Below are 7375 nucleotides of genomic sequence, written 5' to 3'. Positions count from 1 at the left end.
AGTCAATCAGCAGAGGCTACTATAGCTCAACTTTTGAAGTAGCTCTCTGTGGTCTCCCCACACTGTTACCTCTTCATGGCAACAAGCTCTGACCTATCCTTATGATGACAGATGGCTCTGCCTAATTCCAGCAGCTAGCTGCACTGGGATCCCTAGTGAAACCAGTCTCTACACCATGTAAGAGAAGCCACCATACCTGACTTTTCACCACACCTCCTTCTCTTCTACTGCCAGGGGACCCAAGAGGCCCATGAAGGAAAGGACAGGATTTTTGTCTGAAAGAAAACAGGTTCAATTTAGCACTTTCACTCACAAGCTACACGACTATAATAAAAACACGACAATGCTTTAGATCCTCCATCCAATTTAGAATAATTCCAGCTGTTAACTTAGAGAATTTATTACCAGAAAAGGAAATCAAGCAAAAATGTACAGAAAGTGATTTTATATGGAATATTATGAAGTCAATGGCACAGACAGAGTGGGGAGATTATTAACAGAAACATTGATAAATTAACCTGTGGAGGTGGATGAATATTATTGGCCAGATCATTTGACATATTTGCGAATCTGTGTCAAGTTAGTCTGCAAGTAGTTTCTTCCACTGTTCACTTATCTTTAACTGTAATATAGCAAATGTAATGTACTGCCCCCACTTTAGCAAAATATGGTAAAAATGAGAGTATTTTCCTAAGTGATAATGACACACAATTTAGTATGTATGCAGGCAGATTTTTAAAAAAATAATCTTTAATTTGAGGTTGCTTCTAATTCAGAGTGACAGGATTAGACACTGATTTTGAATGTCTGGGCCATACAAATAGTATTGGGTACAGTCTTGCTCTTTTTGAAGTTAATGGAAGCTTTGGCATTAACTTAAATCACTGCACTGTTAGGAGATGGGGTCAGTGCGATTCCTGACCGGGAAGCACTCTGAAGACAAATATTTGAATAATTATCAGCCCTCAGTTCAGGAAAACGTTTCATTTGTTTTCTTTGAATATTTTGAAAAAGACATTTGGTCAAAATATCCATGCAAAGAACTGATGGAACTGCTAACTTCTGCCTCCCACTTCTTTATGTCAGTATGATTTAAAGAGCAGAAACTGACTCACAAAGGAGGGCTGGGAATATATCTGTTAGAAATTAGTCAGTGAGTACGTAACCTAAATTAATATAAACAATTTCCAAGATGCCCGGTTACAGCCCTTCTGAAGATTTTGAGAGTGATTTGTAGAGTGTGACTGTACAATATCCAGTTCTGACCTGGATGGGTTCAGCAAAGATGAAGAAAACTCAGGGATACGTTACAGATCTTTAACAGAGACTAACTTGCTTCCATAGAGGAGATTTTTTTTTCATAGATTGTACAGTGACAAATAAAAGTACATAGATAATGAGTGGTAATAGGTTGTCTGCAAAGTGTTCTGTAGATTAAGCTATAAATGTTTCTAACTACTCAGTTCGTCTTGTTGACCACAGCTGGGAATATGATTAGGAATATTGTTTGGGGTTTAGAGAAATTTACTGGCTTGATAATTGCTTTCAAACAGTGTTTAAATTGTTTCAAAATGACTTTTTTTTAAAAAAAAATTAAAGTTAAATTATGCTTAAAATAATTAAACATAAGGTCAAAATTAAAATGAAACATTTGAAAATTGTCCAAATGAAAACTTTCTTTCTTTCTTTAGATGTGTCTAACCTGCAGGCTTCTGTCGGGAGACCAGAGGTCTCTCAGCAGAAGTCTACCACATCAAGACCATTCTACCCAGAGCCGTCTTCCTTGATCCACAAGAAAGAAGAAGTGAAGTCTCAGCAGAGGGGTTTTCCCCAACATCTGGCCCTGTGCGGACAGGCCAAATGTCAGAAAAGCCTCTCCTGGCAGAACTGTTGGCAAGAGATATGCAAATACAGTGCGCAATTTGCTAATCTTTTGCTGACAGTTCTCAGCAACTTAGACACAGCTAAATTTCTTTCTTTCTTTCTGTCTTTGCCTCTCCCCTGCCCAGGTCTTTTTATTCGTGCAGTTTTTGAGGTTTCAACTTTTTGTTCTGATTTCAGACAGGATTTTTTTTAATTGTCTTTTTTGGGGTGGGGTGGAAGGTGGAACCACTTTCTGCCCAGTGATACTTGTGATTTCAACACAGTGATTTGGCAAATATGAGTCGTTCTCCCTGGTACACTATCACACATGCACACACATACCATTTAATACAATAGCAGAGGCTGTCTGGATAGGCACAGAGAAGCATCCCTGACAAGCAAGGCAGACACAGAGAAAAGACAGACAGCTGTGGTGGGCATGAACCTCTCTTTTTTCTTCACTGAAAAAGAATAGGCATTAAAGAAGCCACATGACACCTGCAAATTGCCTGCATACTGCTCCACCATACACCATGTGCCAGCATGTCTGGTTTGAGTTTATAATTAGTTGCGGTGCTATGGCTGTCATCTGAGTCCATTAAAATCTGTGGAGCTGCTTTGGATTTCATGGCACTTATTGAGACAGAATCTGGCCCATAAGTTCTGGAGGGTTTCTGGGTTTATACTCTTTCCGTATGGATGCATTGCTGCATATAATTTTTCCCTAACTATGAACGATATAAATACAAAAATTATGAGACTGGAGGAGGAAAAAATGACAACTAAGCAAAATGGCATTCATTTAACTATCTTTTTTTTTGGAAGAGGGGGCAGGGGGACTTTACAAAAATGTATTTCTGTCTCCATCTGCCTTAAGTTTCACAGCCTTTATTTATTTAATTCCATCTGCCAACCCTACCCAATTTCAAGGGAAAAGCTGTACAGATGTTTAGTTTTACACCTCATTTAAGCTAGCCTGTGTTGTCACCCACATTGGGAGTTTGGCTGTGTAGTGCTAGTCTTGGGGATGGGGAAGAGTGGCTAGGAACTGCCAGGGTTTTGGAGAGCGATTGTGCAGAAGGGTACACAGACATTACCCCGTCTTCCTAGGACAATGCAGCCTGCTTTGCATTGTGCATGCCAGGCACTCTGCAGGCCAGTGTAATGCAAACAAGACAAGAGTGGACTATGGTCCTACCTTCCATCTCCGCCCGCCAACCTGCCTTCTGAGCTATACAACCTTTAGCTTCCCAGGCTTCCGTGAGAGTAGAGACTGCCATTGTTGCAGGTCATTGAGCAGGCTGCTTAGCAACAGGGAAGATTCCATTTCTATTGGCCTGATGCATCCTTACAGAGATAATATCACCCTGATTGGTGGGACTCAAGCATTCCAGCCTTTGATGTCTCTTATTTAATTGCCAGGAGTGGTGGTGGATATTTCTCTAAAACAAAAAAATCCCATTCATCACAGGTTTACATTGACAATACTTTCCATTGGTGTGTGAAATTTTTGGAGACGTTTGATAGTTTTTCCCCCCATAGGGTAAAATGGCAAAATGTTATAACAATAATTCATGGCTGGAAAGGAAAAGAAGATGTCACAAACAGCAGCCAGGGGAAGAATGGTCATATTAGGACAGCTGTCTGGCTCTGCCAAATTTAAAGGGCCAGCTAAAGAAAGGCTTGCGGTGGGGAGGAGCAAAGTTTGTGTGAGATGAAAACTTTGCACTAAGGAGGTGTAGCAGAGATCATTCAAACTCAAAGAAAAATGTTCCTGAGAAGTGGTTGTTTCTGCCTGTTAAATATCACCACTCTAATACGGGGAAATTGGAGCATTCGTCTCTTCCTGCCGTCCCTTTCCCATTATTATTTATCATTTACTACTTATCTCGCTCATTTTCTTGGGTAGCTACCCTTGAAATGTTTCTGGCTTCACAGAATCACAAAATACCAGAACTAGAGCAGTCATCAAGTCCAGTCCCCTGCCCTCATGGCAGGACCAAGTACCATTTAGATCACCCATGATAGATGGTTATTTAACCTGCTCTCCAATGACGGATAACATGTGCACCTACTGGGTCTCAATTTCTGGATAAGAAGCTGGTGTACGAGAGTGATGCAAATTTATGATGCTCTGGGGAATACTTTGGGGAAGATACTTTACAGGAAGAGCATACACCATTTGAAAGCAGATGGCTGGTGTGACAAATTTGGGAATATTTCGGAATTTTTAAACTAGGTGGTAAGGGACATTTAGGTCAGACAGTGATCTCTATCAGAAATGTCAGTAACGCAAGAGAAACTATGTAACTGGTGGTAATGGAAAGCATTGCAGGAAGCAGAGATGGAAGTCATTGAAATACAATCCAAAACAATAGCAATGTGGATCAGGTTGTTATATTAAGAATGTGTACCCAGGAATAAAGTCTAACAATGTCTGTTGTGCTAATATGAAACCTGAGCTTGTTTTCCCAACAATGGAAAATGACATAGCTAGAACAGATATTTCAAGGGTGAAGTAAGGCAATCCAGTTCCTTCTGCATACTGTGACATGTGACTCTCCCTCCCATGGTCCCACCCCAGCACCATGACCCTACTCCCACATGCAATACGCATTGGAACGAAACATCTGTATTACTCATACACCTTACAGGATTCTAAATTAACTGTATGAACTCAGGGAAAAGCATAATTACGCATGGCTGAGCAAAGGTGTCTGCTCAATGTGCAGCTGCAATCTGGAAAGGAAATAAGTTACAATGGTTACAGGACAGAATGGAAAATAATACAGCAAATATTATAATACAGTTATGTAAATCAATAATATCTTCTCTAGAATATTAGGTACTCCAACCCCCCCTCAACAGACTATTGGAGGCAAAAAAGGGCTCAGATGGGTAATAAAATAACTAGGGGGCATAGAAATTTTTCTGTAAGATGAAAGTTAAAAATAAGGAAGGCTGTGATTAAATCTTACAGTAGACTGAGTGGGATAGCAAAGGTAGATTGGAAGCTTCTGTTCGCTATGTCGCGCGTACAAAAACAAATGGGCACTCAATTAAATTAAAAGGTGGCGAATACAAAAGTGATCTGAAATCATTTTTCCATATAATGTATAATTAGACTGTCGAACTCATGAACACCAAATGTCATTGACGTGAGAAATTTGGCACAATTCAAGGGTCTGGACACTTATCTGAATAATAAGAATGTCTATCCCTGTTATCGTTAATGCCAATAAACTGTGAAAGGGATATTAAAACTCATGTTTCAAGGGGTTTAAGCAATCAAAAATTTGGAGGCACCAACGTTGGGGACAAATGAAACATTTTTTCAGTCCAGAAGATTTAGAAAGAAGAAATTAGTTTTGCTGGGGAATCAATATAGACCTGCTATGAAAGAGGTATATAGTATTTACCTCTCTCTCGTAAGGCAAGAAAAAAAGGCAATGCAATGACAGGAGACGCCAATACCTTTATAACTGATACGAAATATATATATCTTATGTCATTCATGATCCAACTGTGGGACCCACGGTTAGAGTTTACTGAAGCCAAGAAGTGGCATTCAAAAAATTAGGATCAGGAATAGTCAAACTATCTGCAATCATCGTAGCTTGATAAGGATGCAGTACTGATGCTTCTGGACATAAACCAACCACTAGCTATTAATGCATGGGGCTAGTGAGCACATCTCCCCATAGGCAGGACTGCATTAACTTTTCTTGGGGCCCGGGGTTCTGTGTGCAGAAAGAGGCAGGCGAATGGGTGCTGAAGCGGGAGGTGAGAGTTCCAACTGGGGCTGTAGGCTCCAAGGTTAGGCTAGGCTCAAGGCATTTGAAGTGCAGGAGAGGGCTCTAGGCTGGGGCCAAGGGATCTGGAGTGTGGGAGCAGCTCAGGGCCGGAGGCTGGGGTGGGATGCAGGTCTGGGCAGGAGTTAGGGTACAGGAAAGGGCTGAGGGCCTGGTGAGAGGTCTGAGAGGGAGTTAAGATGCAGGACAGAGCTGAGGGCTGGGGCAGGGGGTGGGGAAGCAGGTGACTCTGTGCTGCCCTGCACTCGCCTGCTGGCAGTGCCCCTCCCACAGCTCCCATTGGCCACAACTCCAGGTCAATGGGAGCTGCAGGGGTGGAGCCTGCAGGCAAGGGCAGTGCAATGACAGAGTGTCCTGCCACTTGTGAAAATGTGGCTCCAGCCCCAGTCAGGGGAACAGTAACACACAGAGCCACCTCTTTCCACCCCTACCAGGAAGGGCTTCCCCAGAACTCAAGGGCTTTAGCGGCTGCAGGCCAGGGTCCCAGGCTAAGAAGCCCTCTTAGCCCAGGGCCTTGAGCTGCATTTCTGAGAGCCCCTTTATTAATCCTGCTCAGCCCATAGGCATGTTACTGCATAATTTTTAATTATATGGGTTTTACACTTTCCCCTGAAGCATTTGGTTTTGGTCACCGTTAAGAGACCAAACACTGGATCAATCAGCACTTTGGTTTGAGTGGGCCTGTGTTCTTTTTGTTTCAATGTCTCCCTTCCTGCTCTACAGGGGTGGTCCCCGCCATGATGTGAACAAATCTCTGCCAAGCTCTGACATCATTATTTATTTTTCGAATGGTTTTATAAAGCAGAGATTCCCAAGTGAGCTTGGGATCTTTCACTGAATTTTGCTGTGCAAACAGAATAATGAACCTAACCCAGAGCCCATTGAACTCAAAGGCAAAACTCCCACTGACTTACTCTTCAACTCTTAGTCACAGAGTGAAACTAGCAAGGAGTTGATACCCAGGGCTGCTGGAACAATTTTTATTGTAGGGATGCTAAGACCCATTGAGCCAAAATGGAAACCCTGTATTTGATGCAGCTGCCTGAAGCCAGGAGGTACAGCAGCACTCCTAGGACCACTAGCTCCAGCCACTGGGATAGAGAGAGATGTTCACATTACTGATGCTTCTTTTCAGGCTTTGTAAAGCAAGAGTTCACAGGTATGATGGCAGCTTTCATCATTCTCATCCATGAAAACCCTTCCGATATTTTAACATGGTGGTGGACAAACCTTTAAAGGTTCAGCTGCTCAGTTCAGCTAAACACTCTAAACTCGGAGACCTAGCTGAAGTGGATCTTAAACTGCTAACCCAATCCCAAATTGGACCGGAAACCTTCTCACAACTTGGTGTCAGTTTAATTTGTTTTGGTTGGTTCAGAAATAACACCACATGGCTCTTTTCATCCACAGATCACAAAGCACTTTGCAATGGAGGGCACTTTTTTTTTCATTCCTGCTTTATAAACACGGAAACTGAGGCTCAATGTCCTTAAGAGATGTGTGACATTAGACAAATCAAATCAGAGTCAGAAGCAAAAGTCAGGTCTATTGATGGCCCACTGCTGTCTACACTTGAGATGTAATGTGATTTTTAGTCTCTTTCCATGCTGGTCCTACGCGCTCCTGCTTGAAAAAAGAAGTACAGAGGCTTCAAAATTAATTGCTGTCATCTAGACATAGCCTGCCACTGCTTACTGGGC

The sequence above is a fragment of the Carettochelys insculpta genome, chromosome 3, assembly GCF_033958435.1.
Source record: "Carettochelys insculpta isolate YL-2023 chromosome 3, ASM3395843v1, whole genome shotgun sequence".
Classification (NCBI taxonomy): Eukaryota; Metazoa; Chordata; order Testudines; family Carettochelyidae; genus Carettochelys; species Carettochelys insculpta.
Note: the sequence above shows the minus strand (reverse complement) of the source record.